Source organism: Phoenix dactylifera, chromosome 1, assembly GCF_051530095.1.
Source record: "Phoenix dactylifera cultivar Ajwa chromosome 1, Ajwa_hap1_PhDact_Kaust_v1.1, whole genome shotgun sequence".
NCBI lineage: Eukaryota > Viridiplantae > Streptophyta > Magnoliopsida > Arecales > Arecaceae > Phoenix > Phoenix dactylifera.
The window spans coordinates 72,580,292-72,598,559 of NC_143190.1; the positions used below are offsets into that span (position 1 = coordinate 72,580,292).

An 18,268-nucleotide genomic window follows, 5' to 3' on the forward strand; every position below is an offset into this window, starting at 1 on the left:
GCTGCCAAAGTATCATGGAATGGAATCCGAGAACCCTTATCTTCACCTTAAGGATTTTGAGGAAATTAGCATCACATTTAGAGTGCCAAATGTATCGGAAGATGTCCTTAAATTAACCTTGTTTCCTTTTTCCTTGAAGGATAAAGCCAAAACATGGCTGAACTCCTTGAGACCAAGATCGTTAGGAACATGGCATGATATGCAAAGAGAATTCTTAAAAAAGTTCTTTCCCGCACAAAGGACTAATTTTTTGAAAAGGCACATTAGTAATTTCCAACAAAAAGACCATGAAACATTTTATGAATGCTGGGAGAGATTTAAAGATTTGCTACTCTCTTGTCCTCATCATGGGTTTGAAACATGGAGAACCATTAGTTTCTTTTACGAGGGATTGTCTCCACAATTAAAACAATTTATAGAGACTATGTGCAATGGTCTATTTTTGGAAAAGCAACCCGATGAGGCATGGGACTATTTAGACTCTCTCGCAGAGACTGCACAATTATGGGATACAGGGGATAGAGTGAATAAACCTTTGCCTAAGCCTATTAGCATTCCACACGGGGGCCTTTACAACCTTAATACTCAGGATGATATTCAAGCTAAAATGGCAGCCCTTACTAGGAAGGTAGAGGAAATTGAACTTAGAAGGATTGAACCCGTCAAGACCGTAGAACATAACAGCGAGTGTTGTAGGATTTGCGAGATGCCTGGCCATCTCATCACTGATTGCCCCACAATACCCGCATTCAAGGAAGTCTTGCACGATCAGGCCAATGTTATGAATACCTATCAAAAATCTTTCAATAATCCTTTTTCGGGTACTTACAACCCTGGATGGAAGAACCATCCAAATTTCAGGTGGAGGAATGACCAACCTCAACAAGTATATAACCCAACTCCTCCACCTCCGCACCCTCATTATGCACATGCACCCCCTCAAAAATCCAGTCTCGAAGAAACTTTGCAATCTTTCATGCAAGGTCAAGCTAAAATCAATGATGAATTAAGAAATCAACTGACAACGCTGACCACTGCTTTAAGTGCTCAAGAGAAGGGTAAGCTACCAGCTCAACCACAACCTAACCCTCAAGTCTACGGCGGTAGCAATGCATCATCTTCAACTTTGCATAAAGAACAAGCGAAGAGTATAATAACTTTGCGAAGTGGAAAGATTATTGACCGACCAGTCCCAGAACAAACTCAAGCCATACCTGATTCTGACCCTTTAAAGACAAAAGAAAAGGATAATGAAGAAACTGAAGCACCAACATCTACTAAAAAAATTGAATGTCCTTTTCTTGCACCATTTCCACAAAGATTAAAGCCCTTGCAAAAGCTTGAACCAAACTCTGAAATTCTTGAGCCTTTTAAGCAAGTAAAAATCAATGTACCTCTTCTTGATGCAATAAAACAAGTGCCTTCCTATGCAAAATTTTTAAAAGACTTGTGCACTGTCAAGCGTCGTTTAAATGTCAAGAAGAAGGCATTTCTGGCTGAAAATGTGAGTGCAATTTTACAGCATAACATTCTCCCTAAATATAAAGATCCAGGTTGCCCAACTATCTCGTGCATCATTGGCAATTTTAGGATTGAGCGAGCATTGCTAGATTTAGGAGCGAGTGTGAACTTGTTGCCATATACGGTATATGAGCAACTCGGTTTGGGTGAGTTGAAGCCAACAACTGTGACCTTACAATTAGCTGACAGGTCAGTGAAGGTTCCTAGAGGGATTATCGAAGATGTGTTGGTCCAAGTAGACAAGTTCTATTTTCCTGTTGATTTTATCGTACTGGACACACATTCGGCTTCCAATTCACCATCTCAGATTCCGGTCATCTTAGGACGCCCATTTCTTGCAACTGCTAATGCATTGATCAATTGTAGGAATGGTGTCATGAAGCTTTCTTTTGGCAATATGACTTTGGAACTGAACGTCTTTAGTATAGGCAAACAACCCAGTGAACATGAAGAAAGTAAAGAAGTTGAATGGGTTGAAACCATTGCGGAAGAATATTTATTAAAAGAAACATTTACTGAATCGGCCGACAATGGTTTGATAGATTGGTGTTCTGAAGGTACTGCTGATGATACGGTCCCACCTATTTTAGATAACTCGGATGTCATGATGGTCAATGGGTGGAGACCGAGAATAGAGGAATTTGAACATTTGCCATCTCGAGAAGCAAAGATAGTACCATCCCATGAACAAGCACCTAAGCTCGAGTTGAAACCTTTACCGAAGGAACTCAAGTATGCCTTTCTTGGATCCGATGACACTTTTTCTATAATCATCTCATCTAATCTTGATCATGCCCAAGAAAGAAAATTACTTGGTGTTCTAAAGAATCATAGAGGAGCTTTAGGGTGGTCTATTGCAGACTTGAAGGGGATTAGCCCTTTAATTTGCACGCACCGGATATATTTGGAGGACAATGCCAAAACCACAAGGCAAATGCAACGCAGGTTGAATCCTACGATGAGAGATGTGGTTAAAGCAGAAGTCCTCAAGTTGCTTGACGTGGGTATTATTTATCCAATTTTCGATAGCAAGTGGGTAAGTCCTACTCAAGTCGTGCCCAAAAAAGCAGGTCTGACGGTAGTCAAAAATGAGCAGGGTGAGTTAGTCCCGACTCGTGTCCCCACGAGTTGGCGCATGTGTGTTGACTATCGAAAATTGAATTTGGTCACTAGGAAAGATCACTTTCCCTTACCCTTCCTAGACCAAGTTTTGGAAAGAGTTGCAGGACATAATTTTTATTATTTTCTCGATGGCTATTCCGGATACTACCAAATCGAGATTTCACTAGAAGATCAAGAGAAGACTACTTTCACTTGTCCTTTTGGTACATTCGCTTTTCGTCGGATGCCGTTCGGGTTATGTAATGCACCTGCAACATTTCAAAGATGCATGCTCAGTATTTTTGAAGACATGAACGAGAAGTTTTTGGAAGTGTTCATGGATGATTTTTCTGTTTTTGGCGATTCTTTTGATGATTGTTTACTACATTTACAAGCTGTCTTAGCTCGGTGTATAGAAAAGAACCTGATACTGAATTGGGAGAAATGCCACTTCATGGTGCCAAAGGGAATTGTCCTAGGACATATTGTTTCATCGAAGGGCATGGAAGTTGATAGAGCTAAGATTGACTTAATCACCAAGCTACTTGCACCCAAGACGGTTAGAGATGTTAGATCATTTTTGGGTCACGCAGGGTTTTATAGGAGGTTCATCAAGGACTTTAGTGTCATAGCCCGACCATTATGTAACCTCCTATCCCTTGATACACCGTACAATTGGACTGAAACCTGTCAAGAGGCATTCGAAAAGTTGAAGTCTATGCTTAGCACTGCACCCATCGTGCGACCACCCGATTGGTCATTACCTTTTGAGATCATGTGCGATGCTAGTGACTATGCGATAGGAGCTGTCCTAGGACAACGCAAGGATAATAAGCCATATGTCATTTACTATGCAAGCAAAACTTTAAATGATGCTCAAATGAATTACACCACCACCGAAAAGGAATTGCTTGCAGTAGTATTTGCATTAGACAAATTTCGCTCTTATATCCTTGGTGCTCCTATTGTTATCTTTACGGATCATGCAGCGCTAAAATATTTACTGGATAAGAAAGAGGCTAAACCACGCTTAATACGATGGATTCTTTTACTCCAAGAATTTGACATCACTATCGAAGATAAAAAGGGAGTAGAGAATGTGGTTGCTGACCATTTATCACGGCTAGTTTTTAATGATTCGGTGCCACAGTTGCCCATCAAGGACTCGTTCCCTGAAGAGCAATTGTTGGCACTTTCTACTATGCCATGGTATGCTGATATTTTAAACTTTCTTGTCATTAACCGGATGCCGGAGCATTGGGGATCGAATGATAAGAATAATTTCTTGCGTGAAGTAAGAAATTATTATTATGATGCTCCTTATTTGTTCAAGTATTGCAATGATCAAATCTTTAGAAGATGCATTCCGGAGCATGAGATACAAAGTGTACTCTCTTTTTGTCATGCCAGTGCTTGTGGAGGACACTTTGCATCTAAGAAAACGGCAGCTAAGGTGTTGCAATGTGGTTTTTATTGGCCTACACTATTTAAAGATGCCCACGAGTTCTGTAGGACATGTGACCCATGTCAACGTGTTGGAAGTCTAACTCGTAGGCAAATGATGCCTCTTCAGCCCATTATTGCTATTGAAATTTTTGACATGTGGGGCATCGATTTCATGGGCCCATTCCCACCATCTTTTGGACATGAGTATATTTTAGTTGGTGTTGAGTATGTGTCAAAATGGGTAGAATCTGTTGCCTGTAGAACTAATGATCACAAACCTGTTTTGAAATTTCTGAAAGAAAATATTTTTTCACGATTTGGGATGCCCAAGGTTATAATTAGTGATGGGGGAAAACATTTCTGTAATAAGCCTTTTGAGATCTTATTACGAAAGTACGGTATCACTCATAGAATTGCAACTCCTTATCACCCGCAGACTAGTGGCCAAGTAGAGTTAGCCAATCGGGAGATTAAACGAATTTTAGAGAAAACGGTGAATCCATCACGCAAAGACTGGTCTTTAAAACTTTCTGACGCATTGTGGGCTTACCGTACTGCTTATAAAACTATTCTTGGTATGTCCCCGTATCGGCTAGTCTATGGAAAAGCATGTCATCTACCTGTTGAATTAGAGCATAAATCATATTGGGCCATTAGAAAATTGAACTTTGAATTGTCAGATGCTGGTTTAATTCGAAAATTACAATTAAGTGAGTTGAATGAAATTCGTCGGGATGCGTATGACAATGCTAGACTTTGCAAAGAACGAATGAAAATTAGGCATGATAAATCAATTCTAAGAAAATCTTTTGAACCTGCACAAAAAGTTCTTTTGTATGACTCTCGCTTACATCTGTTTCCTGGAAAGTTACGATCAAGATGGACAGGTCCTTTCATTGTAAAAACTGTTTTTCCACACGGGGCAGTTGAAATTGAGAATCCACAGGATGGTCAAATTTTTAAGGTAAATGGACACAGATTAAAACCTTTTCTTGAAAATTTTGCAGATGAAGAGGACTCCTTTCCCTTGGGAGAGCCTTCTTATGACTGAGCATGACGGCCAAGGTATGTGTATATTAGTTAGAATTATTTTTTTTCTTTTATTTTTCTTCTTATTTTGCAGGTCTTCTTTTCTGAAAATCAACAGCTCAAGGTATTCTTCTTCTCTCCAATATTCTTTTCTCTATTGTTTCTCACATATAGTTTTCTTGCATCTTTTACATTGAGGACAATGCAATATTTAAGTTGGGGGGAGGGAAATATTTTGATCAAAAAAAAAAAATTGTTTTTGCATTTGATTTATTCTAGTATTTTCTTTTCTGAGCAAATGCACATGTATTTTCATATTGAGTTTGTGCAACTATTAAGGCAAGGAACACATGCATACTATGATTGATCAGGGACCTATTATTAGATCCCCACACGTGTACTTAATGATAATAGGAAGGCCTCAAGAGTTCATATTTGTTAACTGCATTTTTGTTAGCCTTATCCGTAAAAGAAGTATGAGTATCCTTGTTCGTACCATAAGGTTCAGGATTTGGTTTTCACATAAAGATAGAGGTTGAATATCCCGACTAGATTACTTAGGTGCCTTATGATCCGACCTTGGTTGACCTATAGTCATGATGCAGTTACATATATAATAAAAATATCTATATGGTTCAGTCTATCTTTTCTTTTCTTGCATGATAAAAACTGATAAAAAAAAAGAAAAAAGAAATCCTTATGATGACAAGTCTGGCCTCGTGGTGTAGTCTGATTCGAGTAATTAAGCCCGAGGGGTGTTTCACCTAATGTCTTGAGCCAACTGGATCGGGGGTCATTGGTTGAAAGCTCGCTACACGGATCTTACTAGAGCCTAATGGGGTTGGACTATTGTAATCGTCATATGTGTTTTAGAAATAAAAATAACAATAAGCATGAATAAGGTTGGTTGGACTGAACCTAGTGACATGTGGTAATGGCTGGTTTGACTCCATTGTATTGGACCTCTGTGTACCCAGGTTGTTTATTTGGGATTGATAGTTCTTTCTTTATATGCGAACCATTCTTGACAAATTTAGACAACAAGTGATATTCTGAAAATTTGATGGATCAGGTTCTAATAAATTGTAGAAAACATTTGTGGACTTGAGTAGTGCACCTAAAACTCAGGCGGTGCTCTGTTGTGGTGGAGGTATTAGTACTCTGAGAAAGTCATATGATTTGATGCACACTACACTTTTATATTCCTTGCTTTGACAGTTGCCATACTTGAAAATATATATAGATTAATTACATGTGTATTAGCTTAGAATTTATTTCACATTTTTTTTATTATGATCTCATGTCATGTTATATCATGTATGATGTTTGTGGGTAGCATCCCTGAAAACCCTCACGAGACAACACTCGTCCACTAGGGTAACCTAGGGGTTTAACGGCTTGTTGCACGTGCTAAGTGCAATCGTGATTCCTACGAAAGTGAGTACTTATCTTAATTTTATGCAATTAGTTCTAATAAAATATCAAAGGTTAAACCACACCTTTTGTACTCTCATTTTATTATTTGCTCGTTAATTGCTAGAGACTAGCAATAAGCTAGTTGGGGGGTGTGATGAGAGCACAAAAGTGCGATCTACACATCACTTAAATTAGTATTATTGCTAACAAATAATGATAGAAGTGCTGTATTGATATTATATTTTTGTGGGGTGCAGGTGATCGGAAATCAAAGTTAAAATACACATTGGGTTCAAAAAGATGCATCATAGTAGGTGACTAGTCAACCACATGGGGTCAGTCCCAGTTGCACACTAGAAGGAGCATTATCCGACTAGGTGCAGCCACATCCAATGATCAAGCTCAGCCATCCAGGTTCATCACCCATGAGTCCAAGGCCACAGCATCCCAGCGTTCCAAGCTTCCTTCAACGTCCACACGTCTGCCTCCCAGCTTAGTGACCGTGATCCCAGGACCCGTGAAGCTTCCACGTTCGCATCCCAGCATTCATCAGCACACGAACGCACACCTCTTCCCAGCAGAATTTCCAGCCGCATCTCAACTTCCATGAGCCCGTGTGCGATTTTCCAGCATTCCTTCCGATCCACCATCTACCTCTTCCGGATTAGCAATCAACCCGTCTGAGTCTATGATCCCAGCTCTGTGATCAAGCTCTTAGCCGTCCGTGAAGCTTCCTTCACGCGTCTCAGCTTCCTTCACGCGTCCGGACATCCCGCTGCCAGCCCGGATGTATGCTTCGAACGACCACCCAACCTCCCAACGTCCTGAGATCCCAGCTTCTTCTATCAGCTCCCAGCTCCGTGCGTTGCATTCCTCCCAAGTTTCCTTCAGCGTCTTCCTCGCAGCCCACGCGTCCATCCGAAGATCCTGCATCCAACTTCTCCCAGATCTAGGTCCCGTGCGTCCACGAGATCCCAGCATTTCCGCATCCTTTCTCAGCAAAGATCCGACTTCATCCCAGCATCCAACGCATCTCAGAGCCCCCAGCCATCTGCGTGTGATCAGCTCCCAGCGCCCTGTGATCATCCCGTCCGCTTCTCCCGCGATTCCGCTTCATCCATCCGTGCATCCCATCATCCCAGCCGTCCGTGTCACGCTCATCTCCACGTATCCCGTGGGATCAGGGATCGATCTCAGCTGGTCTTCACCGCGTGCGCGAAAGGGGGGGAAGGGAGCTGGTTATCTAGGCCATTCGGAAGAAACAGGGGCTGCCATCCCTCATAAAAAAAAAAACAGAGAGGCCCTCTGCCATTCAAAAGAAAAGTAAGGGAGAAAGGGAAACAGGGGATGCCCTGTTTCCGAAAATAAAAAGAAAAAAAAAAGAAATAAGAGGAAGAGGGGAGTTCTTTTATGTTTATGGCTGGCTAATCCCTTAGGTGAAGGGTGATGGAGGAACTTTTGATGTCTTATTTTCTTTCAAGTAAATTCTGAACATTGCTCTCTTTGCTTTACATCTATTAATATGTTTTTGATTCTTGCATGCTTATTTATGCGATAGATCTCTTATGGTTTATATTTTTTTGATTCATGAATTGTTTCGATGTTTGATTTGTCGTAGACGTAATCGGCACGATAAATACTTAGATCTTGAATTCATGTTTTCAAATTATATACTCCATGATTAGAACTATTCTATCTGATTGATCCTTAATCAAGAATCCCAGAATTTAATTGTTGAAAATAATATCATCGAAGGGGATTCCAGATCCCTACACCATCTTAATCTATCCAAATTTCAATTCTCTGTTTACTGATTTATTTTCTATTTGCAAAACATCATCTTTATCCACAAATTTATTGAATTAATTAATCTAAAATTATATTAAATAATCTAATATATATTTCGTTCCCTGAGGATTCGACCTCGGACTCCCGAGAATTTACTACTTGTGCGATTCTCCTGCACTTGGGAGAACAATTTTATTTTTGCATTAGTGCAGATCCTCCTGAGCATCTTGTCTAGGTCCATCTTCCCGAAGACTGGGCGCTTCGATTTTGTTTCTCAGAGGGACCTCGCCCTTATGTTTTATATTCTTCAGGACACCCCAATCAACTTCCCCAAACTCATTTATAGGTATCTATGTGAGCCACTAGATAGACCTAGGCTCACCCTTCCCTACGGTATGTTGTTCACTCTTCTGTTTAGGGAGTACGAGATTCCTATTCCAGAGGGGGAACCCTCTCGCGCATTGCGATGGACAGATCGCATGCGTCCGGGGACCCTACACAGGATGGGGTTTTGGAAGGTCGAGGGGACATGGGTTAGGAAGTCTTCTACCTCCACACGTACCACCAGACACTCTCCTAGTCCTGACCCAGACTTTGATTATCCCACTCAGCCTTCCACTCCAGTACCCTCCACCTCAGCCGGACCCTCCTCCTCAGCTCCACCACCCATGGAGGTCCGGATTGCTCCTGAGCAGCTCCTGGAGTTGCGGTAGGAGATTGTCCGAGACCTGCGGGATGATCTACTGTGGGAGCTCCGAGGTTCAGTGCCTGCTCCCACTCCTGCACCCACATCTTCTGAGTTGGTCCCTTCCTTGACTGCCGTGACTGACATGACGGCCCATGTACGGGAAGAGATCTACAATGTCCGGAGCTTGATCCAGGCTCAGTTCTCCAGCATGAGTGAGGTCACGGGTATCACTCGGAAGATGCGCGATGACATCCGGAAGGACATGAGCACCACTACTCAGGGGGCCGAGCGCTTGTCGAATGTGCTCATCGACAAGCTGGATGCACTTCAGAAGTCGGTGACCGAGCTCGACACGATGCATAGCAGGGCCACCTCGGCCATCATCCGACAGCTAGAGCACGTCACCAATGCGGTCCAAGCACTCGCTGAGCGCATGCCTCGAGGAGCCACATCCTCGAGAGGAGGAGACACATCCTCGAGAGGAGGAGCTACATCCTCGAGAGGAGGAGTTACATCCTCGAGGAGACCTTAGCTGTTTTTGTGTTGACATGTATTGTTTTGCTTTACTTATTGTATTCTCACATGTATTTACATATAAATCAATACAATGAGTAGCCATATTGTCTGCAATTCTGTGCCATTTGATCTATGATTGATTGTGTGTTCTGATTACCTCCTTTTTGATACGATGACAAAAAGGGGAAGAAATATTTAATAGATATGTAAATGGAATCAACATAAAAGGAATCAAAATGAAAATTAAAACATAATTTGTTCTTAGTGGAATTGGTACCTCGAGGCTCATTATCTCTCTGTTGGGGCTCCTAATGGAGTAATCTCCAGAATCTATTCAAGGAATATTCGGAGATTAGCTGAATCCAACTCAAGAACAAATTGACAGATTTTCCATCTAAAAACCAAAAATTTAAAATCAAAAAATTCAATACATTAAAAGAAAATTCAGAGAATCAAATCATAAGTAGAATGCATATGTTGAGGGAGAGAATCTGAATGTTTTTAAGAAAGCTAAATCATTAAATATATATAAGCCAAACAATTGATTGCATGATATGAAGGCTTATATAATTCCAAATGAAAGGGGGAGCTTTAATTCCAAAATTTATTGCTTCACACCTTTCAAGCTTGGATATATTAAATTACCAGACATTTGAATTTATTTATGGATTTTATTTCGTTGTTTATTGAGCAATTCACTTTACATATACTCAAAGTTTTGTCATCATCAAAAAGGGGGAGATTGTGGAGTGATTGATTGAAATCCTATTTGATTTTGATGAGCTCAAAGCATTTGAGTATATCTTATATTTTACTAATGAATTCAATTGAGTGTTTCAGTGAAAATCTTGTCTAAATGTCTCTAGACTTGGCTCAAGATATTTTGGATAAGGTATGAAGTCAGATTGAACCAAAGTCTGAGACTCGAGTCGACTCCAGGATATTACGAGTCGACTCCAAGCGTATCAGAATCACTGGCACGGGCTCGAGTCGACTCCAGACCAGTACGAGTCGACTCCAACTGAGAACAGACAGACGAACAGAAAGCATCAACTCAAAATCTGTCAGCGAGTCGACTCCTGAAGTGCGCGAGTCGACTCCGATGCTTACCGAGTCGACTCCGGAGTAATATGAGTCGACTCCAAGAAGCTACAGTCAGAAAAGTCAGAGAGTGTTATTTCGACCCTGAGATTCGAGTCGACTCCGGGGGAACGCGAGTCGACTCCGATGGTTGGCAGGTCGACTCCAAAGAAAGTGAGAGTCGACTCTCAGTGGAACACTAGGCAAAAGTCAGAGAACCGTTTTCGGACTCTGAGATTCGAGTCGACTCCCGCAATACACGAGTCGACTCCGAGACAGCGCGACACCAAAAGGCAGAAGGCCATATTTCGGAAACTGAGAGGCGAGTCGACTCCCAGACAGCTCGAGTCGACTCCAAGGCAGCGCTCCACCAAAAAGACAGAAAGCCAAGTTTCGGAAACTGAGAGCCGAGTCGACTCCAGAGAAGTTTGAGTCGACTCCAAGACTGGACGAGCCAAAAGACAGAAGATCGGGAGTTCGGGCTCTGAGCGCCGAGTCGACTCCCAGGATTATCGAGTCGACTCCAGTGGGCCAAGTTGAAAATTGGCTCCGTGGATTTCATGAGATGAGCCGACTCCGAAAATGCCAAGTCAGCTCCAGAAGTTGGCGAGTCGACTCCGGGTCAAGACGAGTCGACTTCCAGTCGAAGAGGCCACTTTAATTCAAATCCGGAACAGTTGCCGAGTCGACTCCAGAAAAGCATGAGTCGACTCCCGCTACAGCCGAGTCGACTCCTGATCGCGCGAGTCGACTCCGACCCCCCAACGGACATATTGTCAGGTTGTGCAGAGTGTGCAGAACGGGCAGAAAAAGGTCTCTAACGGCTAGTTTCCGTGGGGGATGGTTTAAATAGCCACAGAGGACTGTAGCAAGGAAGAGAACGACCATTCCATTCAAAGAGATCAAGCTTTCATTCTCTGCAAGTTGGTTTTCAACGAAAAGAGGGAAGAGCGGCATTAACTTCATCCAACTTCCTCTTCCCAGCATTTAAAGAAGCCTCCTCCTGCATTCAAGTCGACCAGACATTCAAGAGGAGACCCGAAGCTCAAGAAGCCCTACTCAACTCCAACTCAAACGTGTTTGAGGGCTTCTAACCTCTCTTCAGTTTAGATTGTTATTTATCTGCTTTTGAGAAGCTTTGTTTTCCGTTTGTCCCTTTTATTTACATCTTGTCTTTGCTTGGTTCAATCGGAGGATTGAATCAAGGGTGTAGAGGTTGGTTGGTGAGCCGAGTGTAAAACCAACGTGTGTAAGGGTTCGATTGTGATCCCAGGAAAACAATCGGGGTGGTTCTAGTCGGTGAGCCAGGGAAAACCGACCGAGTTTGTTGTGAGCTCGTAAAACAACAAGTTTGGTTGTGAGCTTGTAAAACAACCGGCTGTAATCCAAAGGGTTATAGTGAATTCCCAAGTGAGACTTGGGGAGTGGACGTAGGAGCAAGGGTTAGCTCCGAACCACTATAAAACATTGTGTTTGTGATTGATTGTCTCTCTCTATTTCTCTCATTTCATTCACAGCACATATAAACGAATCAATCATCACGCTAAAGCATTAATTAGTCATCCACAAACGTTTTAAATAGCCAAGTTATTTTAAAACCCAATTCAACCCCCCCCCTTTGGGTTGTCTATCTGGGCAACAAGTGGTATCAGAGCCTAACTCTTCTACCTTAGAGTCAAAGATTAAAATGACAACCCCATTTGGATCTTTCCACATTGAGGGTCAGTCCACCCAAAGACCCCCTTTCTTTAATGGATCTGACTACTCATATTGGAAGACTAGGATGAGAATATTTATCCAAGCCCAAGATTATGAGATGTGGACCATTATAGTGAATGGACCATACATCCCATCCATCTATGTAGAGGGTGTCAATGTACCCAAACTAGAAAAGGATTGGGATGACCATGACTTTAGGAAGGCACAACTCAATGCGAAAGCAATGAATGTGCTCTATTGTTCACTAGATAGGAATGAATTCAATAGAGTCTCTACTTGCAATTCTGCAAAAGAGATTTGGGATAGACTTGAAGTGACCCATGAGGGCACGAATCAAGTCAAAGAATCCAAAATAAATATATTGGTTCATAAGTATGAACTATTTAAAATGGATTCTAATGAATCAATCACATGCATGTTTACTAGGTTTACTGACATTGTCAATGACCTAAAAAGCCTTGGCAAAAATTATACTAACAGTGATCTTGTCAGAAAAATTCTTCACTGTCTACCAAGGTCATGGGAAGCCAAGGTGACGGCAATCCAAGAAGCTAAGGACTTGAACAAGCTTCCACTTGAAGAGCTCCTTGGATCCCTAATGACTCATGAGCTAACAATGAAGCAGCACAGCGAAGAAGAGTCCTCCCATAAGAAAAAGGTAATAGCTCTTAAATCTACATCATCTAACAAAGATCTGTCTTGCAGTAGCAGCAGTGAAGGAGAAGATCATGAGGGAGATGATGATGAGGCTCTCCTCGTGCGCAAGTTCAGAAAATTCATCAACAACAAGAAGTCCTATCATCAAAGGAGAGGCCCCTCAAATTCCTATCGGAAGGATAAAGGTAAGGAAAGGGAAAATGAGGGGATTGGGTGTTATGAGTGCAAGAAACCGGGGCACATCCGAGCTGAGTGTCCCTTACTAAAGAAGGGGAGCAAATACAAGAAGAAGAAAGCTCTCGTCACCACCCTATTGGACTCCGACTCATCATCATCATCATCGGATGATGAACAAGAAGAAAAGGCCAATTTCTGCTTCATGGTCAATGAAAATGAGGTAACGTCCGAATCGCATCTAGATTTTACATTTGATGAATTGTATGATGCATTTAATGAACTAATGATTGAATATAAGGCCATAAATCTTAAGAATAAAGAGCTAAAGATAGCTAATCAATCATACCTACATAAATATGATAAATTAGTTAAGGATAAGGACTCTATCACCAAAGAAAATTTAGAACTTAAGACAAGCAATCAACTCTTAACTCAAATGACTAATACCTTGAGTAAAGATAATGAAAAATTAACTAAGAAAATTTCAGAACTTAAAAACAATAAACAAATCTTAAACGAGAATCTCATAAAAGATTTAAACATTCTAAAAACCGAAAAACAAACTCTAACTAAAGAACTTGAAAAGTACAAACCTTTGGTTGAAAAGTTTACATATAGTTCTGAAAAATTGAATATGATACTTAATAGTCAACGAGCAGTATTTAATAGAGCGGGTTTAGGGTATAAACCAAAAAACAAGCAAAAACTTCTTAGTAACTTCTTTGTTAAAGCTGGAAAAAGTAAAACTAAGAAAATAACCTGTTTTTGTTGTGGAACCTTAGGACATAAAGCAAATGTGTGCGATTATAGAAAAGGTAAAACTAAAAGAAAAATTAAAAGGGTATGGGTTCCAAAAGGAACCAACATGACTAACCATGAAGGACCCAAGAAAATTTGGGTACCTAAGATTATATGATCTACTTGTGTAGGAGTGTCTTGCAGCCAAGGTCAACAAAAATTGCTGGTACTTGGATAGTGGCTGCTCAAGACACATGACGGGTGACAAGGATCAATTCTTCACCCTTGAAGCTAAGAAGGAAGGTGCTGTGACTTTTGGAGACAACAACCAAGGTCACATCATTGGTATAGGTAAAGTACAAATTACCCCTTCTACTTTTATTGATAATGTTAGGTATGTTGACGGTCTTAAGCATAATCTATTAAGCATTAGTCAATTATGTGATAAAGGTTATGATGTTATGTTTAAACCATCACTATGCATTGTAACAAACCCAAATGACAATAGTTTAGTTTTTAAAGGAATAAGACGTGGGAATGTGTATGTTGTAGATCTTGAGGATCTTGCCAAACACAACCCATGCTTAGTTGTTAATGAAACTAAGGACAATGATGCTAGTTGGCTATGGCACCGTAAGTTAGGTCATGCAAGCATGGACACAATATCTAAATTAGTTAAAAGAGATTCCGTGATAGGTTTGCCAAAACTAAGATTTGAAAAGAATAAAATATGTGAAGCTTGTCAATATGGCAAACAATCTAGGAACTCCTTTAAATCCATAAAATGTGTCTCTACTTCTAGACCTCTAGAATTATTACACATGGACCTGTTCGGACCAACTAGAACAACAAGCCTAGGCGGAAATAAATATGGTCTAGTTATTGTAGATGATTATTCTAGATACACATGGGTCATGTTCTTAGCTCATAAGGATCAAGCATTTTCTGTTTTCAAGAAATTCCATAAAGAAGTAACCAATGCTAGAGATACCTCAGTAATAGCTATTAGAAGTGACCATGGTACCGAATTTGAAAATCATTTATTTGATAAGTTTTGTAGTAAAAAGGGAATAACACACAATTTTTCTGCACCTAGGACACCACAACAAAATGGAGTTGTGGAGAGGAAAAATAGAACTCTAGAAGAAATGGCTAGAACTATGTTATGTGAAGGTAACCTCCCTAAGTACTTTTGGGGAGAAGCCATTAATACTTCTTGTCATATATTAAATAGAGTTTTATTGAGACCCATTATAAAGAAAACACCTTATGAACTTTGGAAAAACAGAAAACCAAAGGTAAATTACTTTCATATTTTTGGATGTAGGTGTTTTGTTCATAATAATGGGAAAGATAATCCAGGTAAATTTGATTCTAAATCTGATGAGGGCATATTCTTAGGATATTCTACAACTAGCAAAGCCTATAGGGTCTTTAATAAAAGAACCTTAGTTATAGAAGAATCTATACATGTTGTATTTGATGATTCTAGTGACATTTCTTCTAGCAAGAGAGTTAATTTTGATGATGATGCTGAAATTCTTGAAGAAAAGATAGATGAGATGACATTACAAGATAACAATCAAAAATTAATCGAAGATGCATCATCAGGCCAAGAGACTATAGTAGATCATGGGCTAACTAAGGCTTGGAGGTATGCTCACGGGCATCCTAAGGAATTAATTCTAGATGATCCATCACAACCTGTTAGGACTAGAGCATCCCTTAGGAACTTAAATAATCATCTAGCCTTTGTTTCACATTTTGAGCCCAAACACATAGAAGAAGTCGAAAATGATGTAAATTGGATAAATGCAATGCAAGAAGAATTAAACCAATTTACTAGAAACAAAGTATGGAATCTAGTTGAAAGACCTTCTGAATATCCAATTATAGGTACCAAATGGATTTATAAAAATAAACTTGATGAAAATGGAATTGTAATAAGGAATAAGGCTAGACTAGTAGCAAAGGGCTATAATCAAGAAGAAGGTATAAATTTTGATAAAACCTTTGCTCCTGTAGCTAGACTTGAGGCTATTAGATTATTATTAGCATATGCATGCTCTAAGGACTTCAAATTATTTCAAATGGATGTAAAAAGTGCATTCTTAAATGGGTATATTAATGAGGAGGTATATGTAGAACAACCTCCTGGTTTTGAAAATCATCAATACCCCAATCATGTTTATAAATTGAACAAAGCACTTTATGGGTTGAAACAAGCACCTAGAGCATGGTATGAAAGGCTTAGCAAATTCCTATTAGAACATAAGTTCTCTAGGGGTAATGTAGATACAACACTATTTTTGAAAAAGCAAAACAAAGATATGTTGTTAGTGCAGATTTATGTTGATGATATCATTTTCGGTGCTACTAACAATCGCCTCTGCGAAGAAGTTGCTGATTTGATGCAGAGTGAATTTGAGATGAGCATGATGGGAGAGCTGAACTACTTCCTCGGGCTTCAAATCAAACAGTCCGAAGGAGGCATCTTCATTAATCAAGCCAAATATATCAAGGAGATGCTCAAGAAGTTTGATATGGAGGGAAACAAGTCAATCAGCACCCCCATGAGCTCATCATGTAAATTAGACCAAGATGAATCAGGTAAATCTGTAGATCAGAAACTATATAGAGGTATGATAGGATCTTTATTGTATCTTACTACAAGTAGGCCTGATATCATATTTAGTGTTTGCATGTGTGCAAGATATCAGTCTAATCCTAAGGAATCACATCTAATTGCAGTTAAGAGAATCTTTAAATACCTAATAGGAACTAAGAACATAGGTTTATGGTATTCTAAAGAATCTAGTCTGAACTTAATAGGATATACAGATTCAGACTTTGCTGGATGTAAACTTGATAGAAAAAGCACCAGCGGGTCATGTCAATTTCTAGGAGAAAATCTAATCTCATGGTTTAGCAAGAAACAAAACTCGGTTGCATTATCTACTGCTGAAGCTGAATATGTTGCAGCCGGGAGTTGTTGTGCTCAAATCTTATGGATCAAACAACAATTAGAAGATTATGGCATTAAACAAGATAAAATACCCATTAATTGTGATAATACAAGTGCCATTAATCTAACTAAAAATCTAATTCAGCATTCAAGAACTAAACATATTGAGATAAGATATCACTTCATAAGAGATCATGTACTGAATGGTGATGTGACACTTCAATTTGTTTGTACTGATGATCAATTAGCTGACATTTTTACAAAACCCTTAAGTGAAGAGAGATTTAGTGTGCTTAGGAGGGGATTAGGAGTGATTGATCCATCCTAGTGGTAGTTTCCACTAGATTCATTGATTTTGATGATTAGATTGTGGTTAAAATAGAGTTTCTTTTCAATGATCATCAAATCAGATCATAATTTAGTGATTTTCCCTCATTCGGCACGAATATAGCATGATTTTAAGGTGCGTGCCAGGGTTCGAGACGACTCGAGCATGTTTCAGAGTCGGCTCGTAAGGGGGAGTCGACTCGCACATTTACGGGAGTCGACTCGAGATCAATGGCCGCAGAGGGTGAGTCGACTCGCATACAGTCGGGAGTCGACTCGAGGTCAATAGGCGCATAAGAAGAGTCGACTCGCGCATATTTTGGAGTCGACTCGAGGTCGAGTCGACTCGCGACTCAGTGGAGTCGACTCGCAGTCGGGATCCGACTTTTTAACCCTAACTTCATCGCTTAGAAAATATTTCTTTTCACCGCTGCCACTGTTCAAAACCCTAGAGTCGACTCGTAGATCGTCTCCGGCCGCCCCTAGGTCCTTTTCCCGTCGATTTTTCATCGCCCATTAGGTTTTCATCCCATTCTAGGTCAACCATGCCTCGCAAATCCGTTGTCTCAAGCAGGAAGAGGCCCCATTCCGCGACCGGTGCCGAGCGGCGTTCCAAGGCTCGGAACGACCCCGTGAGGCCACAACCTCCGGCTCGTTCCCCGCCGAGGGCGGTTCCCGCGAGGCCGTGCGCCGGGAAGGCGGTCACCACCGGGAGATACGTCGATTTCGACTATCTCTCCCGGGAGGGCTTCACCATAGGTGAGAGATTGCGTGTCCAGGGCTTAGAATATTTTCTTACGTTAGATCTCCCCACATACCCTGGATTAGTTAGAGAGTTTTACGGTACCGTCCATCGGGGAGATGGGGGTATAGAGGGCACGGTAGCCGGTGTCCCTTTGTTCATTTCGGAGGATATCATTGCCCACATCCTCCACCTTCCACAAGTAGGGGTGGCTCCCACACACCCCGAGGATAGGACTGAGGCCCTTACGGCCATTCTAGGATACCCACCTCAGTCCCCCTTAGATGAGGTGTCCGCTAGCTCACTTCCTGTTGAGGTGCGGATCCTCCTGAGCATCTTGTCTAGGTCCATCTTCCCG

At 40.8% G+C, this 18,268-nt stretch overlaps 1 pseudogene; it reads right to left on the bottom strand.

Annotated features, from left to right (window-relative positions):
- Positions 1-256: 256 nt before the first annotated feature.
- LOC120105854 (small nucleolar RNA R71) lies at positions 257-354 on the bottom strand (annotated as a pseudogene).
- Between the last annotated feature and the right edge of the window lie 17,914 nt (positions 355-18,268).